This window comes from Panthera uncia, chromosome C2 (assembly GCF_023721935.1).
Source record: "Panthera uncia isolate 11264 chromosome C2, Puncia_PCG_1.0, whole genome shotgun sequence".
NCBI classification, from domain to species: domain Eukaryota; kingdom Metazoa; phylum Chordata; class Mammalia; order Carnivora; family Felidae; genus Panthera; species Panthera uncia.
In genome coordinates, this window is record NC_064810.1 from 53030703 (window position 1) to 53053907 (window position 23205).

Genomic DNA, 23205 nt, shown 5'->3' on the forward strand with positions numbered 1-23205 from the left:
TGAAATGAAATGAAATGAAATGAAATGAAATGAAATGAAATGAAATGAAATAAAAAATAAAATACATTAAAAAAATAAAAAATAAAATAAACAAAAAACTGAGATACTCATTAGTATGAATGAAACTCTCATACTACTTTGAGTAAAAGAAGTAAAACACAAAAGAGGACTTACTGCTTCATCCCATTTATATGATGTTCAAGGACAAAAAAAAAATAACCTATGGTCATAGAAATTATAGCAATGGTGGTCTCTGGCGAAGGGATGAGAATTTATTGGAAAGCAAGAAGGCAAAACTTTCTGGAAAAATAAAAATAGTTTATATTTTGATCAGGAGATCAGAATCTAAATTACATCAGTGTAAACATTTATCAGATATTTTCAAATTATTTTCTGTCCTTACACCAAAATCACACTCCCTTGGTAACTTGATAAGCTTTGTGTTGAACACTACTAGGTGGCAATGTAAGTCTTTAACTATTTTCTTCTTCTTCCAGATCATCTTATCTGTTAGCTATTTTACATTCTTTGTATAAGCATGCAAACTTGACAAAAAATGTTATGATTTTAATCCATATTGTCTTCAATTTACAAATCAATTTAGGGGAAATTGACACCTTAATGATATAGTCTCCTGATGTCTGAACACAGTGTAGTATATCACTCTATTTATTATGGTCTTTTAAAATCTTTTCTTAAAATGTTTTGTATGTTCAGGGGAAAGGCCTGGCACATCTTTTATTATATTTATTTTTAGGTATTTGATATTCCATATTATATTAAACATTTTTTCTAGTATATAGAAATGCAAATAATTTTATATTTACCTTTTATTCAGGAAAACTACCAAACTCACTTATTAATTGTAGTATATTCTTAGTGAATTCTTTTGGAATTTTCTATCTACATAAATCATGTCAAATAATAGATGTTTTAATCTATATTTTCAATATTTGCTAAATATATTATGTAAGTATTCATTTCTTCATTTTGCACTATTGCACTTATTAGGACTACCAGTATAATGTTGAAAAGAAGTAGTGATAACAGCTATTCTTGTCTCATTTCAGACTTTAAGAAACAAATTATTTAATATTTTACTAAGTACTCTATAAATCTATCAAGTATTTTATTTAAATGTCTTGTAGATATTCTTTTCAAGTTGAGAAAGTTCCCTTCTATTTTTAGCTTACTGAAACTTTCTTTCAAGAATGTATGTTTAATTTTATCAAATCTTTCTGGTTTTCTAATGAGATAATCAAGGATTTTTCCTTGCTTTGGTTAATTTGGTCAATGCAGTGACTGAGGTTTTCAAATGTTAAACTACCAATGCTTCCTAAGAATAAACCACACTTATGTTAGCATTTTCTATGTATTACTGAATTCAATTTGTTGGTTTTTTTTAAATGTGGTAAAAAAAATACTCTCTTTTCAAATTTTTATTTATACAGTGCAATGTTGTTAACTATAAGCACAATGTTGTACAGCAGCTCTCTGGAACTTTTCATCTTGCATGACTGGAACTCAATACCCACTGAACAGTAACTTTCCATTTCCTCCCCCTACCACACCCCACCCATGTCCCTGGAAAACACCATTCTGCTGTCTGTTTCTATGACTTTGACTCTAGATACATCAAATGAGGAGAATCATGCAGTATTTGTCCTTGTGTTACTGGCTTATTTCACTCAGCATAATATCCTCAAGACTCACCAAAATTGTAGCACATGATAGGATTTCTTTCTTTTTATGGCTGAAAAAAATATTCCATTGTATGTATATACTACATTTTCTTTACTCATTCATCCATTAATGGACATTTACATCATTTCCACCTTTTGGCTACTATGAATAATGCTGCAATGAACATGGGAGTGAAAATATTTTCAAAATCTGGATTTCTGGGGCGCCTGGGTGGCTCAGTCAGTTGAGTGTCCGACTTCAGCTCCAGTCATGATCTCACGGTCCATGGGTTCAAGCCCCGCATCAGGTTCCATGTTGACAGCTCAGACCCTGGAGCCTGCTTCGGATTCTGTGTCTCCCTCTCTCTCTGCCCCTCCCCCATTCATGCTCCGTCTCTCTTTGTCTCAAAAATAAGTAAACATTTTAAAAAATCCTGATTTCAGTTATTTTGGATAACTACTCAGAGGTGGGATAGCTGGATAATATGGTAGTTCTATTTTTAGTTTTTTCAGGAGGCTTCATATTGTTTTCCATAATGGCTATACCAATCTGCATTCCCACCAACAACATACAAGGATCCCTTTTCTCCACATTCTCACCAACACTTCTTACCTCTTGTCTTTGATAATAGCCATTCTAATAGATGTGAGGTAATATTTTGTTATGGTTTTGTATACATTTTCCTGGTGATTAGTTATGTTGAGTACTTTTTCATGTACTTGTCTATGTGTATGTTTTCTTTGGAGAAATGTCTATTCAAGTCCTTTGCACACTTTTTAATCAGATTTTCATTTTTGGGATTTGTTTTGCTTTTTCCCATTGAATTGGAGGAGTACTTTAGACATTTTGGATATTAATCCCTTATAAGATTTATAGTTTACAAATACTTCCTCCCATTCCATAGGATGCCTTTTTCCCTCTGCCGATTGTTTCCTTTTCTGTGCATAAGATTTTTTGGTTTGATTTAGTCTTATTTGTTTACTTTTGCTTTTGTTGCCTTAGCTTTTACTGAACCAATGTTATGAAGATTTTTCCCTATATTTTCTTCTACAAGTTTTATGGTCTTACACTGAAATCTTCAATCCATTTTGAGTTGATTTTTGCATAGAGTGTAAAAAACAAACAACAATAACAACAAAACAAAAAAGGTCCAATTCCATTCTTTTGCATGTGGATTAGTTTCCCCTACTGGGTGGCTCAGTAGGTTGAGCGTCCGACTTTGGCTCAGGTCATGCATGATCTTGGAGTTTGTGAGTTCAAGCCCCACATCAGACCCTGTGCTGACAGCTTGGAGCCTGGAGCCTGATTCAGATTCTGTGTCTCCTTCTCTCTCTGCCTCTCCCATGCTCGCTCTCTCTCTCTCTCTCTTCTCAAAAATAAACAAACATTTAAAAAATGAAAAAAAATAGGACTTTCTTATTTCCTTTTAGGATTGTTCACTGTCAGAGTATAACACTGTAATTGATTTTTGTATATTGGTTTTGTATCCTGCACTTTGCCAAATTTGTTGGTTTTTTGTGCAATCTTTTATGTTTTCTACATATAATTTCATGATATCTGTGAATTTTATATCTTCCTTTCCAATTTGGGTGACTTTTGTTTCTCTGTCTTACCTAATTGCTCTGGCTAGTACTTCCAGAACTATGTTGAACAGAAGTGGCAAGAGTAAGCCTCCTTGTCTTGTTCCTGTTCCTAGAGGAAAGGCTTTCAGTTTCTTATCATTGAATATGATGTTAGCTGTGGGCTTGTCATATATGACCTTAATTATGATGAGATCATTTTCTCCTATTCCTATTTTGTTGAGGGCTTCTATTCTGAAAGGGTGTTGAATTTTGTCAAATGCTTTTTCTACACCTATTGAGATAATCCTGTGATTTTTATTCTTCCTTCAGTTAATGTGATGTAGCACATTGATTTTCTTACATTTGAACCATTGAACCATCCTTATATCCCAATGTAATCCCACTTGGTCATAGTGTATGATCTTTTTAATGTGCTGTTGAATTCTACTTACTAACATTTTGTTGAGGATTTTGCATATATATTCACCAGGAATGTTTGCCCATAGTTTTATTTACTTGTGGTGTCTTTATCTGGATGAAACAATAATAAAATAGAGAATTTTTCTTCCCCTTCTATTTTTTGGAAGAGTTTGAGAAGCATTAGCCTTAATTCTTTTTTTACATCTTTGATAGGATTCACTTGTGAAGCATCTGGTTCTGGGCTTTTCTTTGTTAGAAAGTTTTTGTTTACCTATCTTACTAGTTATAGGTCTGTTCAGATATTCTATTTCTTCATGTTTCAGTCATGGTGGGCGTAAGCATTTCTCCTAGGTTATCTAATTCATTGGCTTATAATTGTTCCTAAGAGGCTCTTTTGATTATTTGTATTTAAGTTATCAGTTGTAATGTCTCCTCTTTCATTTCTGATTTTAGTCATGTATGTATTTTTTTTCTTGTTAATCTAGCTAAAGATTTCTCAATTTTGTGTATCTTTTCAAGAAACCAACTCTTAGTTTCTTTTTTTTTTATTATTTCCATGACGTATTTTATAAGTTTGTAATTGTTGACCCCCTTTGCCCATTTCACCAGCCCCCATCCCTATCCCCTCTGGCAACCATGAACCTGTTTGCTGTATCTATGAGCTTTTTTTTTCAATTTTGTTTTCCTTTTTAGATTCCACATATAAGCAAGATCATATGGCATTTGTCTTTCCCTATCTGATTTCACTTAGCATAATGCTATAAGGTCCATCCTTGTTATTGTAAATGGCAAGATTCCATTCTTTTTAATGAATGAATAGTGTCTCATTGTGTATATATACCATGTTTTCTTTATCCACTCATCCACTAATGGCCATTTAGGTTGTTTCCATAACTTGTCTATTGTAAATATGCTATATCAAACATAAGGGAAAATATATCTTTTCAAATTAGTATTTTTCTTTTCTTTGGATGAATACCCAAAAGTGAAATTGCTAAATCATATGCTAGTTCTATTTTTAAGTTTTTAAAATTCCAGTATAATTAACATACACTGTTATATTGGTTTTGTGTGTACAATACAGTGATTCGACAATTCTGTACATTACTCAGTGTTCATCATAAGTGTATTCGTAATCCCCTTCACCTATTTCACCCATTCCCCCTCTCCCCTCTGATAACCACCATTTTCTTCTTTATATTTAGGAGTCTATGTTTTTGTGGGGGTTTTGTTTCTTTTTTTGTTTCTTTTGTTTCTTAAATTCCACATATGATTGAAATCATGTGGTATTTGTCTTTCTCTGCCTGCATTATTTCATTTAGCATTATATCTTCTAGGTCCATGCATATTGTCATATTGTTGCAAATAGCAAGATTCACTCTCTTTTATGGCTGAGTAATTTTCTACTGTGTGTGTGTGTGTGTGTGTGTGTGTGTGCATGTGTGTGTCTGTCTGTGAAAATCATCTATAAAGCTGCATCAAAAAACTGGGCCTTGGAGGGAGGCATGGATCCTGAGGCTCTGATGGTGGAGGACTACAGGAAGATCTACTCCATGTTCAACACTAAGCTGTCCAGTCCTGTGAAACACCCATTAAAGAAGCCTGTGGACAAAGATCTATATCCCAAACACTACTGGAAATACTCCGATTACATCAAAAGCAGCAACCTGGATGCCCCTGAGGCATACCAAATTGGCCAAATAAAAAAAATCTTCTGTATCAAGAAGAGCAATAGCAGTCCCAATGAAACAGACATCAAGATCAGAATCAACAAATTCTACAGGCCAGAGAATACACACAAATCTACCCTGGCAAGTTACCATGCAGACATCAACCTGTTTTAATGGAGGAACAAGGAGGCCATGATGGACTTAATGGTGGTGGATATAATATTCTTATTATTTTGAATATGTCATCCCACTGTCATCAGGCCTGCAAGGTTTCTGCTGAGAAATCTGCTAATTGGATATATCATCCTACTCCCTTTTGGCCTGCAAATTTTGCTGATAAAGCCAGTGACAGTCTTATAGGAGTTCCCTCGTATGTGATGAGTAGCTTTTCTCTTGTTGTTTATAAAATTCTCTCTGTCTTTGATTTTTTTGATAATCAAGTGTCTCACTGTGGATTTCTATGAGTTCATTCTAGCTGGGTTATGTTGGGCTACTTAAATCTGTATGGCCGCTTTTTTCTCCAGATTTGAGAAGTACTTGGCCATTATTTCTTTAAATTAGCTTTCTGCCTCTTTCTCTCTCTCCTCTCCCTCTGGGTCTCTCATAATGCATATGTTGATTCATTTAATGGTGTACCGTATGTCCCTGGGCTTTCTTCACACATTTTCACTTTTTTCTTTTTGTTCCCCAACTAGATAATTTCGAATGACCTATATTCAAGTTCGCAGATTCTTTCTTCTGCATGGCAACTCTGATTTGAACCCCTCTGTTAATTGTATTCTTCAGCTCCAAAATTTGTTGTTGTTGTTGTTTTTTATAATTTCTTTGCCTGTTATGTTCTTCTCATCTTGTGCATGCATTGTTATCCTGAGCTCATAAAACATCTTTACAAAAATTATTCTGAATCCTTTGTCAGGTAATTGATTTACCTCTATTCCATTAGTACTGATTCTAGAGATATATTTTGTTCCTTTCAGCCATGTTTCCCTCTCATGAGTCTTAAAGTTTTGTGTTAATATCCAAACATTTGGGGAAAAAAACAGTCCTGTCCCTGTCTTTATAAACTGGCTTTGTGCAGGCAGAGACCCTCACCAATCTGTCCAACTACAGACTCTGGGGACCTCTGAAACCTTTTGGGGAAGCAATTTCTCTGGCCTATACATGAAATTTCTCAATTAGAGAAACTTGCTGGTTTCTTTTTCAGGAGCTCATAATGTCTTCCTTCCTCAACTATCTGTCTATGGCACTGCCAGTTCTCTGGCTTTTCAGCAGCAAGCTGAAGATACTAGGCATCCAAAGTATGCTGGCTTCCTATTAGTACCCTGAGTCAGACAAGACAGATATCAGTCCCTTGGGAAGCCCTCTGAAGAGTTAGAACATTGGTACACATGCTCAACTCTCCTCTTTCCCCCCAAGGTAGAAGCAGTGAGCCAAAACATTCTCTCCTGGCATTGATCTCTGCTGCCTTGGGGGAGGGGCTGACATGGGTATAATGAAATTGCTCTTATCTATTTCAATGCAACTGTTCTCTGCTTTTTGCTCACCTGGAGTACTGCAACTTCTTAACTGCATTCTGCAAATCTCAAGAAGGTATTTTGGTTTGTATATTATTGCTAAATCAGTGTTTCTAAGGGGGAAATGAGAGCACAGGCCTCCTGTTCTGCCATCTTGCTAACATCTGCTCATATTTTGTTTTGCATATTCAAGAGTGTGTGTAAAATTCAAACATTTTAAAACGTTCAAAGCCTGAAAAAAATTACCACTCAGATTCGTACACTGAACCACTAAATTTTCATTAAAAATTCATTTGGATAAAATAGGAATGGTCTGAAAAAAAATAAAGGCGAGCAAATAAATTGCCAAATTTCAGGGTCAATTTGAACAAACACTGACTCTAAAAAAAACAAACCAAAACCTGTGATATAAAAACTAGATAAAAATAAATAGTGGAAATAGTTTTACTATTTCAAATAGGAGTGGGTAATAGAAATTAAAACTTCCTGAGCTATGTGTATTATACTGATAAAGGATAGAAATACTGATTAAATTAAACTGCCATTTTAGGTCCCCATATCCTTTCTCAGGTCATAACCACATTAAAAAGGATATCTATTTCATTCCCCTTTTGTCTCCCCTATATTAAGGAGTTTAAGAAAGTAATAGGTCACAACTACTATTCTATAACTATTGTAACAGGCAGATTTAGTACCAGTAAATATGCTTCAATGATTACCTTCCTCTTTAGAGACCTCTGAGCACCTCACTGATTCTTTTTACCAGAAGTTAAATGTTTCCTGCTCATTCATCCTTAACTCTTCTCTTTAAGCTTGAATCAAGATTTGGTCTCTTTATTTCTAACCAAAGCATCAGTATAATCACTGATGTGTATCTGGAAAAAGCTGTGCAAAAATATATATAGTACTGGATTCAACATTAACATTACAAGAGGTACTTATGCAATAGGACTTAGATGATTCCCAGGCAGAAAAACTTCTCTCTACCCATGTCACTCTGATGCACAGCCCATGGTCTTCAAATGAAATCTATTTGCATTTTTCAGGACATCAGGCCGCAAAATATCATTTTATATCAATGCTCTATCATGTGCTGAATCTACTCTAAAAAGTAACTTCCTACAGTAAATTTTAATAGATGCTTCTTAGCCTATTAGGTGGTACCATTAAATTTCTTTTTAATTTTACCAATATATGCTCTTACAGGTATTGACAAAAATTAATACAGTTGTTCTTGGCTCCTTTTTATTTTTTTCTTTTTTATTCTAATGTGTATATGTGTATATACTTTTTGCTAAAAGTCAAAATATTTACTTTATATACCAGTTTATTTTTGCCTTTCTTCATGTATTATGTTGTAGCCATTCACCAACATCTTTGCAAAAATCTCCCAAGACTCGAATATCTGTTTTATATTTCATCATATAGACATGCTGTAATTTATCTACCAATTCTATTTTGTTGAACATTTAATCTTTTTCAATTTTTTTACTAATATAAATAATGATGTGAAGTTCTTCAGGATAAATCTTTGCACTCTTCCTTAATTATTTAAGAGAGATTCTCAGGAATTTAATTAGTAGGGGTGAATATTTTAAAGCTCTTCATTCCACATATGTTGTATTAAAGTCTATTATTTATATGCATCTGTATTTCTTTATGGAGGTTCACACTACCATAGAAACTCTATACTTTTATAGATGATTATGAAATCTGTAGTCTAAGGATAGAACATTTTACTCTTCATAGAGGATAATGGGGTCCTAGGGAAATAAGAGACTTGAACCTCTTTCCTTCCTTACAACTTACTTGCTCTGTGGCCTATAGCAATTCACTGAACTATTTTGTTGAAAAACTGCCTCAAGGTTCTACAGAGTGAGGACAAACGAGAGAGTAACACTCACATTCTCTTCAAGATTGGACTGGGTGCCATAAAATTCAAGCAGACAAAATGAGATAAAAATGAAGAGTTGAATTTAGAACACAAGAGCAAACAAGTGACTATATTGCTTTAGGGGTGAAATTGTAAAGAATTACATTTAACGTATCTGTAGAAGTTTCCAGAGACTGAAATAACTTGTCACCTTTCATAAACATTTATCTTTCTGTTTATAAACACTTACAGTTTTTCACTTAGCAAAGCAAATTCACATTGTAAAGTTAACGGTGATTCATAATTACTTCTTATCCAATTTTACTTAAGATTTCAAGTTATTGATTTTCTCCTATTCTTTTCTCAAATGCTCATTTAGAATTAATAAAGGAAATAGTTTAATCGCTTTCAAAACACCAATAGAAATTCTCTTGAACTGATGCCAATTTGGTAGGAAAGAGGAGCCTATTTGAAATGAAACATCTGTTAAGGTTTTAAACTTTGCAAAATCATTTCATAATTTATAGGAATAATTCATTATAAAAATGTTTCAGAGCATTTTGTAAGTGCCTGGCACTGTGTCAGACAGTAAAGATTCAGAAAACAATAAGAAAAATGATCTCTCTTCAAAGGGTTCACAGCATAGTGAGAGAAATAAACATGTATACAAATAATTACAGTGCCATGGATAAGTGCTACTAGACTTAAGGAGCAAATAAACATAAATTGAACCTATGGTTAAGTATAGAAAAACTTCTCAGCAAAAGTAACTTTTGAACAGACAAAAAAAAAAAAAAGAATAAGCCTTCACAGAAGTAAAAAAGAAGAAGCATATTAAAAGCATGAAGAACAACAGGTTGCATTAAAAGAACACAGAAATGGGGGGTGCCTGGGTGGCTCAGTCAGTTGAGCATCTGACTTTGGCTCAGGTCATGATCTCATGGTCTGTGAGTTCAAGCCCTGCGTCGGGCTCTGTATTGACAGCTCGGAGCCTGGAGCCTGCTTCGGATTCTGTGTCTCCTTCTCTCTCTGCCCCTCCCCCACTCATGCTCTGTCTCTCTCTCTCTGTCAAAAATAAATAGACACTTAAAAACATTTAAAAAAAAAAAAAAAGAACACAGAAATGGGGCACCTGGGTCGCTCAGTCGGTTAAGCGTCTGGCTTCGCATCAGGTCATGATCTCGCGGTTCATAGGATTGAGCTCCACATCAGGCTCTGTGCTGACAGCTCAGAGCCTGGAGCCTGCTTTGGATTCTGTGTCTCCCTCTCTCTCTGCCGCTCCCCCACTCATGCTCTGTCTCTCTTTGTCTCAAAAATGAATAAACATTAAAATTTTTTTTTAAAAAAATACAAGCAGAATTACAGTACTTGGACTATACTATGAATGGTCAGAAAGTCTCACATTATATAAACACATTCATTGTCTCTACATTTACCATCAGGTATCACTCTTCCTTCTGCTGTAATCCTAAGAAGCTACTAGGAATTGTTTTATTTGGTGCTTTTGTACAGATATTTTACATAAGCCTCTCCAAAATAAAACATTTTTAAGTAAAATTAAAAAAAAAAAAAATGACCAAAGAAATCACTCAGTGATGGTGCTAAAACCAGACAGGCAGTGAACCTTCAGAATCTGAGATGTTTTCCACAAAGGCTAAATAACTGAGCAGAACTTCAAGAAGCTAACAGTACATAAAAGACACTTGTTTCCCCATAGCTTGGCTCCACTGCTAGGAATAGCATTTTCAGGAGAACTAGCAGAGTACAAAAGAGCCCCAGGTCTCAGTGAATTTGTGATCAGGACTTTGATCTCTTCAGAATGAGGCATGATGCAAATACAAAGTATTTATTACTAACTTTTCACAGAAAAATTATGTCGGAAAAATTTAAGAGCTAAACAGTAAAATTTCAACCTAGCTAAACAACACTCTTTATGTCTAACAGCCTGCCAAATAAAATAAAACAAAACGTTATGAGCAATTAACATTTCTCATTCTCGGTGTTTCTGTACAAATGCCTATTAAATATTAAGGTGGATAATGGCTGGCAGTGTGCCAGGGCTCCACAATACACGTGGTGTATCAGCCGCCACCATTAATCTGCATCAGCAGGGGCTGCAATTCCAAGATAATCAAGTTTTTCTCCCTCTCTCTGTTTGTATCTATTTGTTGTTGGTTTTTTTCTCTTTATCCTCCTCCCAAATGAAAATCAAATTCAAAGATTAAATATTTACATTTAAAAAAAAAACAAAGGCAATGCTGGGACTGCACACACTCTTTTCCTTAACACTTTCTAGAATGAAGCATTAGGCAAGAAAAGGAGAATTTTTTTACCTATTCAGTAGAAGCAGAGAGAAGACACATCTGCCAGATATGGAACTACAGAAAGCCTGTGGAGGGGTAAAAGGAGGGAACACCTTCCCGTAGTAATCTATCCATACTCTCCTAGACTAGCTTTCCTCCCAGAAGGCAGTAAGTAGCAAGTTATCTGGAATTCCCAGATTGAGGAAAACATCTGATACTTAGGAACTAGTCATGTCCTATATTGCATACTTTGATACAATTATTCCTCATAACAATTCTGGAAGTAGGAAACACTGTAACCATTTTACAGATGAGGAAACTGAGTATCAGGAACATTAGGTAAAATACATTGCTAGTAACTGATTCAATCTCTAAAGAACACTCAAGTATACAATACTTTCCTTGTACTGGGTCACCTCACCAGAGTCTCTCCAATCTTAGCACCACCCTCTGCCCTTACTTTTTTCTCAGACTTCTATCCAGATGAAACTCACTACGTGTAGATAACTGATATCTGTTCCATAAAGATGTAAAAAGCCAGTTTATAATTCTCTTATTCCCTTCTCTTCATCCAAGTCATAAAAAGTCTATTCCAAATGAGTTGGATTTTTTATTAAGGTTCCAGTCCAGTTCACTTCAAAGTTGGGGACAGACTGAGTTTGGAAAGGCCTGAATTACAATCTTTTACATGCCATTCTAATCCAGAAGGTCTCTGAGAAATATGTCCAATGACCTGTGTATTTAAGCTCGACTGACACTTGCCTGGTATCTCTGGAATCCTTATCCAATGGTTTATTATCATGAAAAACATATGTTAATAGTGCATTCCAATATTCATCCATATATGAGGCATTCCAGTGAGCCCTATCCTTTCAAATGATCCAACTCATCCTAACCGGACCTTCATAATTGGTCTGGAAGGTACAAACATATAGGCACATGATATCGCATTTAGTTGTTCTGTTTCTTTTTTTTTTAATGTTTATTTACTTTTGAGAGAGAGAGAGAGAGAGAGTGAGGAACAGAGAGAGGAAGACAGAGGATGTGAAGCAGGCTCCACGTTGTCAACAAAGAGCCTGATGAGGGCCTTGAACCCCCAAACCCTGAGATCAATCATGACCTGAGTCAAAGTTGGACACTCAACCGACTGAGCCACCCAGGCTCCCCTTGTTTGTTTTTTAATATAAAATGAAGAATGTTAGGTCAAAAATCTTCATACTTGTTTTTCTTATCATATAATAATAGTAAGAATAGTTATTACTTATTGAGCCCTTATGTGTCAGAATTGCTCTATTTTTTAAGAATAATCTCATTTAGGGGCACCTGGGTGGCTCAGTTTGTTAAGCATCCGACTTCAGCTCAGGTCATGATCTCAGGGTTCGCGGGTTCAAGCCCGACGTCAGGCTCTGTCTGTGCTGACAGCTCAGAGCCTGGAGCCTGCTTCAGATTCTGTGTCTCCTTCTCTCTCTACCCCTTCTCCCCCCCAAGAATAAATTAAAAAAATGTTTTAAAAAATTAAAAAAAGAATAATCTAATTTAATGTTTATCACAACTCTATAAAGGTAAGTGCTATTCTCATCCACATTTGTTCAAATGAAGAAAAGGAAGCAAGACTGCTTGTGTAGTTTCTCTGAGGGCACAAAGTCAGAGTGGAAACCTAATCCCAAGGAATCCGGCTCCAAAGACAAAGTCTTTAACCCTTCATTCTGCCACCTGCACAGAGTGAACTCCATATGAGGAACCACAGATTGGATTTTGGGCCTTTCCAAACCCAATCCCATTCTTATAAAGTCTCAAGTACCTTTAAAGAATGGTATCAGGTCTGCCTCACACAAATACTAGAATCATTTGAATGCAAATATTTAAAGATACAGTATTAGCTTCAAAGTACTTAAGATAATCAAAAGAAAATACAGTATATCCAATTCAGCAAACCCTACTCTGCAGGTCCAAGGACCTCTGTGGTCCAAGAAATATTCCTTTTTGGAATCTTTAGGCTTCTACAGTATCTTGGGTTTAGCTCTGCTATTATGCTGACCATATTATCTTAGATTTATTTATTTATTTATTTATTTATTTATTTATTTATTTATTTATTTCCTTGCCTATCTCACCATGCTGACACAGGGCAGAATTATAGATTTACTTGTTTTCCTATCTCATACACTACCCTGGCAACATCAGGTACTTATAAAGTGTTGGTTGTGTGAATAAACAATGCTATTACCCTCAGAGAGTTTACATTCTAGTATTAAACATAATAGCAGGCATTCTATTTCAAAATTAAACCCTATTAAAATCACAGTAAGATAACACCCCAGTCCTGCTAGAATGGCTATCATGAAAGAGATAAGAAATAACATAATGCTGATATCTGTACCCCCATATTCATAGCAGCATTAGTTACAATAGCTAAGACATGGAAATAACCTGAGTGTCCATCAATGAATTAAAGGATGAAATGTCGTGTACACACACACACACACACACACACACACACACAAATATTATTCATCCATTACAAAAGAAGAAAATCCTGCCATTTGCAACTATGGATGGACTCTGAGGGCATTTTGCTAAGTGACATAAGTCAGAGAAAGACAAATACTGTTTGATCTCCCTTATATGTGGAATCTTTAAAAAAGAAAAAAACAAAGAAAGAAAAACAAAACAAAACAAAAAAAACCTATAGAAAAAGAGATCAGATTTGTAGTTACCACAGGTGAAAAGTGGAGGTAGAGAGAATTGGGAATTGCATGAATGTGGTCAAAAGATACAAACTTGCGGTTATAAGATAACAAGTACTATCGATATAATGTACAATATAATGATCATAGTTAACACTGCTGTATGGTATACATGAAAGTTGTTAAAAGAGTAAATTTTAAGACTTCTCATCATAAGAAAAAAAAACAATTGTTTTCTTTTTCTTTTTTTGGCTTCTCTATGAGATGAAGGATATTAACTAAACTCCTTGTTGTGACCATTTCAAAATACATGTACATCAAATCATTATGCTGTACACTTTAAACTTATACAGTGTTGTAAGTCAACTATAGATCAATAATACTGAAGACACCTATTAAAATGTAATTTAACACACTGATGTCTCAAGGGTTGTAACTGATAGATTTCTGAAACCTTGCTGCAATTCCTATTCTTTCACGGCAAAAACATTTCACATTCCAGATTTTCAATTGAAATGGTTTTACTGTGACATTTTACAAGAAGAGGGCAAGGTATTTCTATTGGTAGTTTGAATTCTATGAATTTGGAAAATATATAAGGTTTTTTTTGAACCAGAGAAATTTATATATATATTATACTTATTTATAGATATTTATATATATTTATATACTATATATGCATATAAATTAAGAATTAGGCTACATTGCTAAAGTTTCCTTGAAAGTACAAAATATAGTTTCATAACCAAAATACATTTGATTATAAGTAAGCCTACTGTGTCTTTCTAAATAGTATTTGAAATTTTTTCTCTTAAAAAGTTGGGTCAATTTTCAGTGGTACCTTTCCAAGAAAATCCTGCTAAACAGGATTCAAGCAATGAGTGCTGTAATCAGAATGAACTCCTTCTGTGCTTTGGCTAGCCTTTCCCATGATTTCCTACAAACCCTCTACATCTCAGAAATCAAGATTAAATCAGGAAGAGCTGACGCACTTATATACAACTACGATATGCCAGGAACTAGCACTACTGTTTAAAAGGATACTTTATTGAGAAGAGCTGCTTCTGGCTTCTGATTTCTAGCATCCAATGTAGAATTTGATCATGCACAATACTTAGTGTCTCAAGGCTGTGTTTGATTTCTGAGCTCCAGCAGCTTTGTGGGTAGATGGTTGATTTTTTTTTTTTTTTCTGCACTCTTGAGAAGAGTTCAAGTTTTAAGGCAATACAAAAATAATTCAATGAGTAGTGGAAACAATTTTTAAAATAATGGACTGAGACTCATCAGAACAGGTAATCTTGGCCTTTTGTGTATTTACCTAGCTGATCTCTTCTTCCTATGTCACAGTTTGTTTCCCTATAAACAAAGAGGGTTCTAGGATTCATTCATTCATTCCAGGTATTTACTGTGCACTGACCATGTGCAAAACATTATGCTAAATTCCACAGATGATATAAGTAGCCTTCAGACTGCTAATAGAAATACCCTGTTCTTTCAGAAACTGAGTTAGAATTGAGATAGATATTACTTCCAGAGACCCAGAAATTCCTAAATCTATACTGTCAATCATCCATTGTTTTCAAGCCATTCCCAAGGAAATTAGACATACCAGGAGTAACAAATAAGAACTAAAGTATAGTTTTGTTAATAAATCAGTAATGATGATAACAACTAAAATTTTTGATCACTTATATGTATCAGAACTCATTCTAAGCATTTTGCATGCACTAGCTTATTTGATTCTCAAAGCAAACCTGTAAGAAAGGTTTCATTATTATCTTCATTTTTCATAAGAAAAAAACAGAGTCTGAGAGAGTCAAAAAGTAGCTGAGTCAAACAGTTAATAAGTGGCAAACTTCAGATTTCAACTCAGGAGTTGAATACACAGCCTGTGTTCTTAACATTCCGCTATATATAATTCAATCCAGAATTTCATCATCAGACCTCAAGTACAGCAGTTTACTCCTTGATATTCACCCTATGAAACTAAACCCTATAACACTTTTGAAATTGATCTTCCTACCCCCAAGCAAACACCACTCTCTTCAGGGCTACCTAAAGCAACAGGATAGGTATGTTGTGCATATTAAGACCAATGACATTGACAACAGTGCTGGCCCTTCTCCTCCAGTTTCCTTGGGAAGGGACTCTCAGGCTGCTGAAACAACTACATCTCTATTCTCTGCCACCAGCCTGCCTGACATACTGCCTAACATGGTGACGAACAGAATCCTCTGCTCTTATCTTTCATTAGAAAATCTTTCCCTTTCTTTCACATGTCTAGAGAAAACCAAAAGCATGCTTGTGTTTTGTGCATCTTTGTGAGTTTGTGTTCTCTGTGTAAAATCATACTCATATGAGGAAAAATAAATGTCTGAATATGCTTCCAACAACTAGACAGTTCTTAATTCAACTAATTGAAATCTACAGGAATCTACATGATGCATGAGGAAATGGAACCAAAAGAGTCATCTGGGTTTAAAGAATGAGCCCTAGTTCAATTACCCTCTCCCCTATATTACAGAGGTAGTGAAAATAAAAGAGAGTGAAAGACAAGAAACGGCAGAAAACTGGACTGAATCTAACAATCTACCCAGCTGTATAGAAGAGAACAGATCATAAGTAACTGAGGTTTAATACACTGATCTGCCATTTTGTAAAATATGTCTCACTCTGTCATGGTAGTGGATAGCAGAAATGGAAGCTTACTGGTACATAGAGAATTGAAGTGTTCCTATCCTTATATATATGGAGAGAGGTTTCTATCTTTTTCAACAGATTTCCTTTCTATATTTTCTTTTATCCTCGTAAGAGTAGTATAAGAAATTGGTTATCTCTGAATCCACATTAACACAATTGTGGAAAATATCTCCAAATATCTTAGTTCAATTATACATATTTTATTACATAAATAAGCACATACTCTACCCCCCATAATTCCTGAGACTGGTTTAATATTAATTCATACATAATCTGTATTTAAATCAATAGATATTGATGAGAGAACCTATTTCAATTCAAATATTTCTGTCGCTGATACATTCAAGAGAGCTAATGATGACAAATAAAATAGATGAATCTGAATATGTTTACTCCTTATTTCATAATTAAGTATGTTCTTCCAGAATTTCACTGTGGATTTGGAGGCTGACTAACTCAATTTGAGGCAGAAACTTTATTTGTGACTGGGGGCTACCTTTTCTCTATCCAATAGTAAACTATTGAGGAGAATGCCCACTCATTCAATTTTACATTCTTACTCTGATGTCCCAGACGAGAATCCACCAAATTGAACTGACTTCTATATTTCCTCCAAATCAATTCTCAGTCACCATCTTTAGAGCCACATATGACTCATTCAAATAGATGATATCACCCGACCTATCGCACTGCTGTTTTAGAATTATTTTATACAACAGCTATCCAGTGTTGTAGCCAGACATTTTTTAAAGATATTAATGATTGTAAATGTGGCTACACTGCCAATGTATGTACAATATTGTGCTCAATTAAGATAACCCAAAACAGGCGAAAGCCTTTTTTTTCCCCAATACAGTTGAATCAGACTTGGACCCATGTTCCAAGCATCATATTTTCCCTCATCAGTTAGAAAGCACATAAAGCATTTCAGGGATATTTTCCCAATGTTTCCAAAGGAATAATAAAGATAGTATTTTGGTGTCTACCATAACACTTAATGTTTCTGGTGAATGGAATATTTATCCAAAGGACAAAACTAAAACCTAAATGATACCCCTGATTCCTCTATCTCCTTCATGACTCACATCCAACTAATTCCCTCTCTGCTCTGCACATACTCACTCCCCCCAGCAAACACACACAGCCCTCCATCCTCATTGCCACTGCAACTGACTGTCTCATCATCTTGTTCAATCATCCCCAAATAATGTATTGATCACCTCACTGTACTGTAGCAAATGACACGTTTGTTACTGGGTTCACAAAAAATTAAATGAAAAATAGCATATATTAAAGTTAAATGCAAAAACAGATGCAAAATCAAACAACTACATACATCATGCTAAATACTCTAGAAAAAAAAATAACCTGCTTTTCTTTGAGGGAATCAGATGCAGATACATGGTTTTGAAGTGTATGTTGAAGAGAGGAGGTAGCATGTGCAAGGCAGTGAGACACTAAAGATCAAGGGTCATTGAGAGATAGATAGCAAAATATCCATGGAACAGAGGTACATAGTAGTTTCCTTTAAGTGGCTTTCTGCCATAAAAGTTTCCTCATCTCCACCTTTCTTTATAAGGCCACAATTTATTTTTCTAAAACATACATTTGGTCCTATAGTGCAACTCGTAAAAAATGTATACATCCCTATTACCCATAGCCTAAGACATAAACTCTGTACCCAAGCATTCACAGACCATGCTTGAAATAGGGCAATGGACTTAACCTACTGGCAGTGGTGTAGTAGGTGAATTTTGACATAGTTTTATACTTATGACATAACTTTTGACATAATTTTAATAGCTCTTTTGACATATTTTTTTCTGGACTACTTGCCTTATATAATGGTTTTTCCAAATGCTTTAGATTGCCAGAAATGCATCATATTCCCATTACTAATTTTATTTTTGACACAATTTTATAGGTTATTTTTGTATCATTCAATTCCCACTCCCCATGTTTAATATAAGTGTATAATAGAGGGAGAGTTTTGTTGTTGTTGTTTTAAACCAAGGATTGACTAGTTCATTTATTCAGCAATATCGTTTGCTCACTTTCTATAAAAAGCAGAGTTTAGTTCTCCAATACAGTGAGTAAATCAGTCAAACTATCTGTGGCAGTTTGTTGTTTTTGTTGTTGTTTGTTTGTTTTATTGTTTTTTGTTTTGTTTTGTTTTGTTTTACCTTTTGAACCTCTTCACGTATTTCTCTCACTTCCCATCCCAGGCCCCTTGCAGCCACCAATCTGGTCTGTATGAGCACGTTTTTGCTTGTTTGTTTGTTTTTTAGATGAAATTATTCTAAATTCCCATGGCAAAATGGTCACATCAGAATATAAAAACACTTTTACTTATTACTTCAACTAATCATTGTCAAGTGCCTGTTATGAACTAAAGCAGTCTTACAGATGTTTAGAATATATCAAGGAATGAAACAAAGATCCATGCCTTGGGGAGTTTAAATCCTAGTTAAATGAGAGAGGCAATAAAAATAAACTAATAAGACATGAAATTGATATGTTTTAATATGATTAGCACAATGAAGCTGAAGAGGTAAAAGAACCACATATGCTGGGTTTGGGAAGTGGGGCAGGTGGACATTTTTAACATGATTATTAGTATGGAATTCATTGAGAAAGTAACATAAGAGCAAAGACTTAAAGGAGCTGAGAGAGTTAATCATGGAAATATCAGAGGAGGTATGTTCCTGACAAAAGGCACTCCCAGTCCAAAAGCTCTAAGCGGGGGCGCCTGGGTGGCTCAGTCGATTAAGCGTCCGACTTCAGCTCAGGTCACAATCTCGCGGTCCGTGAGTTCGAGCCCCGCGTTGGGCTCTGGGCTGATGGCTCGGAGCCTGGAGCCTGCTTCCGATTCTGCCTGGAGCCTGCTTCCGATTCTGTGTCTCCCTCTCTCTCTGCCCCTCCCCCGTTCATGCTCTGTCTCTCTCTGTCTCAAAAATAAATAAACGTTAAAAAAAAAAATTAAAAAAAAGAAAAAACAAAAACAAAAACAAAAGGCTCTAAGGGGAGAAAGGGCATGGCATCTTAAATGCATAACAAGAACACCTGTATGGCTGGAATAGAGGAAGTGAAGGGAAGAGTAGTATAAGGTGAGGACAGAGAATATATAACATGAGAAGACACATTATTTGGAATCCTGGTGAATATTAGAAGAATGACAGTTTGGGGCACTGGGGTGGCTCGGTCGGTTAAGTGGCCGACTTCAGCTCAGGTCATGATCTCACCAGTTTGTGGGTTCCAGCTCCTGCATCAGGCTCTTTGCTGCTAGCCTGAAGCCTATGTCAGATTCTGTCTCCCTCTTTCTCTGCCCCTGCCCCACTCACACTCTGTCTGTCTCAAAAATAAATAAACAAGAAAAAATTTTTTTAAAAAAAGGATGACAGCTTTCTTCTGAATGAAATAGTAAACTACTTCAGGATTTTGAGCAAAGTGACATGTTCTGATTTACACCTACATTTTTAAGTCAACACCCTCCCTACTGCCTTGAGAAAGAAGAGGAAAGAAGCAGTAACAAAAAAGTTAAGTAGACACTGCATGCCACACGAAAGATAATGGTGGCTCAGAACAAGATGGCATCCCTTTTGATGAGTGAAAATGATGAAAAATGGTCATATTATGAACACATTTTTAAGGAAGAACTAATAGAATGTCTTAACATATTTGATGGGGATTATGAAAGAAAGAGAAGAATCAAACATAACTGCAAGATTTTTTATGCTTTCATTTTTTTGTTTATTTTGGCCTAGCAGAAAATGGAGTTGTCATCAAATATAAGGGAAGGCTAGAGGTGTAGCAAACTGTGGGTGTTGATTCATACTAAATGTAAATTATATAAACACCCTAATGAAAAAGCAGACATTTCCATATTCAATACAAAAGCAAGACCCAACTACATGGTATTTTAAGAAAACTACTTTAAATATAAAGAAACGAATAACTTAAAAGTAAAAGAATAGAGAGATTCCATGCAAACACTAATCTAAAGAAAACAGAAGTGGCTATATTGATATCAGACAAACTAGATTTCAAAGCTCAGAATATTACTGGAGATAAACAAGATAAACATTTCATAATGTTAATAGGCCAATTCTTCAACAGGACCTAAAAGTTGTAAATTTTTGTGTCCTAATAATAAAGTTTCAAGATGCATAAAGCAAATACTGACAGAGCTGTGAGGGAAAAAAAGCAGATAAATCCACAATTACAGTCAGAAAATTCAATACCCCTCTAATGATTTATAGAACAAAGAGACTCAAAATCGGTAAGATATAATAGATTTGAATAACATTATCAATCAATTAGGCCTAATATACATTTAGTGAACATTCTACTGTACAACAGCAAAATACAAATCCTTCTCAAGTGTACATGGTCTGTTTACCAGGGTAAGCCATATTCCATAGATCAAGTCTCAATAAACTTAACAGAATTAGATTTATACATATTATGTTCTTTGATCACAATGGAATTAAATTAAAAATAAATAACACAAAGATCTCTGGAAATTTCCTAAATACTTGAAAACCTGAATAACACACTTCTAAAGAACCCAAGGGTAAAAGAAGAAATCAAAAGGGAAATTAGAAAGTATTCTGCAATGAATGAAGGCACAACATATCAAAATTTGTGGGATGCCACTACAGCAATACTTAGAAGGAAAATTACAGCCATTAATGCACAAATCAGAAAATAAGAAAGATCTTAAGTCAGTGACCTCAGCTTTCTTCTAAGAATCTAGAAAATGAGGAGCAAAATAAACCTAAAACAACCAAAGAAAGGAAATAAAAATAATCAAAACTTAAATCAATAAAGTAGAAAACAGAAAAACAATAGAGAATATCAATGAAACAAAAACTGATACTAATTCTTTGAAACTAATAAAATTAATAGACATCTACTATAGAGGTGTGTGAATGATATCACAGAATAGTATGACTATACTGACCAAGGAAAGAGAAGATACAGATTATCAATATCTGGAATGAACAAAGTGGCAATTTACAAATTTTACTGTTATTAAAAGCATAATATGAGAGTTATTGTGGCAATAAACCCAGCTAACTAGATTAAATGAAAGTTGCTTGAAACATAAACTACCATATCTCACTCAAGAAGAAATAGATATTCTGAATAGCCATATATCTATTAAATAATTTGTTTTTGAAAACCTTCCCACAAAGAATAATACTAGACCAGATGGCTTTATTGGTGAATTCTACCAAATATTTAAGAAATAATGCCTCTTTTTTTTATTTTTTTAATTTAAAAAAATTTTTAATGTTTATTTTTGTGTGAGAGTGAGAAAGGCAGAGCGAGAGTGAGGGAGGGGCGGACAGAGAGGGAGACACAGAATCCAAAGCAGGCTCCAGGCTCTAAACTGTCAGCATAGAGCCCAATGCGGGTCTCAAACTCACAAACCATGAGATCATGACCTGAACCGAAGTCAGACGCTTAACCGACTGAGCCACCCAAGCACCCCATAAGAAATAATGCCACTTTCATATAAATCATAAAATTGAAGGACAGGCAATACTTCCCAACTCATTCTATAAGGCCATTTTTATATTGATACCAATAGAAAGACATTACCAGAAAATAAAATGACAAGCCAATGTCCCTCACAAAAACAGACATAATAATACTTAGCACATTTTAGCAAATTAAATTCAACAATATATAAAAAAGAGTAATATCCTAACCAATTAGGTTTTATCACAGGAATGCAAGATTGATTTAACCATTTAAAAGTCAATCAATGTAATTAATCACAGCAACAAACTAAAATGGAAAAACCATATGATTACATAAGTAGACACAGAAAAAGCATTTGACAAAATGTAACATCCATCCTTGATAAAAATACTTACCAAAATAGGAACAGAAGGGAACTTTCTCAACTTCATAAAAAGCATCTAGGAAATATCTACAGCTAGCAACATATTAAAAGGTAAGAAACAGCTTGCTTTTTTCCTAAGATCAGTAATGAGACAAGGATGTCTGCTCTCATCTCTTCTATTCAACATTATACTAGAGGTTTTCCAGTGCAGCATGCCAAGAAAATAAAAGGCATCCATACTGGGAGAAAAAAATACTGTAATTACTCACCGATAATATGATCCTCTTCTTGAAAATCCAATGAAATCTGCAAAACAAGATATTATATCTAATAAGTGAGTTGATCGATATCACAGGATTAAAGATCAAGATGGAAAAATCAGTCTTATCCCTAACTCTAGCAATGAACAGCTACTGAAAAATATACCACCTTTGACAGAAAACATATGAAATACTTAGGAATAAATACAACAAAAAAATGTGAAAAAAACCTACAATACATCAGTGAATTTCAAACTAAGTGTGTATGTGTTAAAAATAAAGCCAAACAGGGACACCTGGGTGGCTTAGTTGGTTAAGGGTCTGATATCTGCTCAGATCATGATCTCACGGTTCATGGGTTTGAGCCCTGTGCAGGGCTCTGTGCTGACAGCTCAGAGCCTAGAGCCTGCTTCAGATTCTGTGTCTCCTTCTCTCTCTGCCCCTCCTCCACTCATGCTGTCTCTCTCTCTCTCTCAAAAACAAAAACATTAAAAAATTTAAAAATATATATTAAAAAAATAAAGCCAGAGAAACTAGAGTACATATTTGTGGGGAATAAGTTTAGGAATTCTCTGAGCCTGCACTGATGGGTTAACAAGGCATAAAAAATTACAAAGCCATAGGATGCTCACACCCAAGTTTGGGTAAACAAGATTAGATAAATAGGGATAGAGTGGGG

At 34.8% G+C, this 23205-nt stretch overlaps 1 long non-coding RNA gene across 1 annotated transcript in view; it reads right to left on the bottom strand.

The window, feature by feature from the left end:
* The window catches only part of LOC125920916 (uncharacterized), a 146982-nt gene that overhangs the window by 41374 nt on the left and 82403 nt on the right, over positions 1–23205 (bottom strand). The window contains exon 3 of the long non-coding RNA XR_007457248.1: positions 22536–22572. This is a non-coding gene — a long non-coding RNA (uncharacterized LOC125920916). The remainder of the gene's footprint in view (positions 1–22535; positions 22573–23205) is intronic.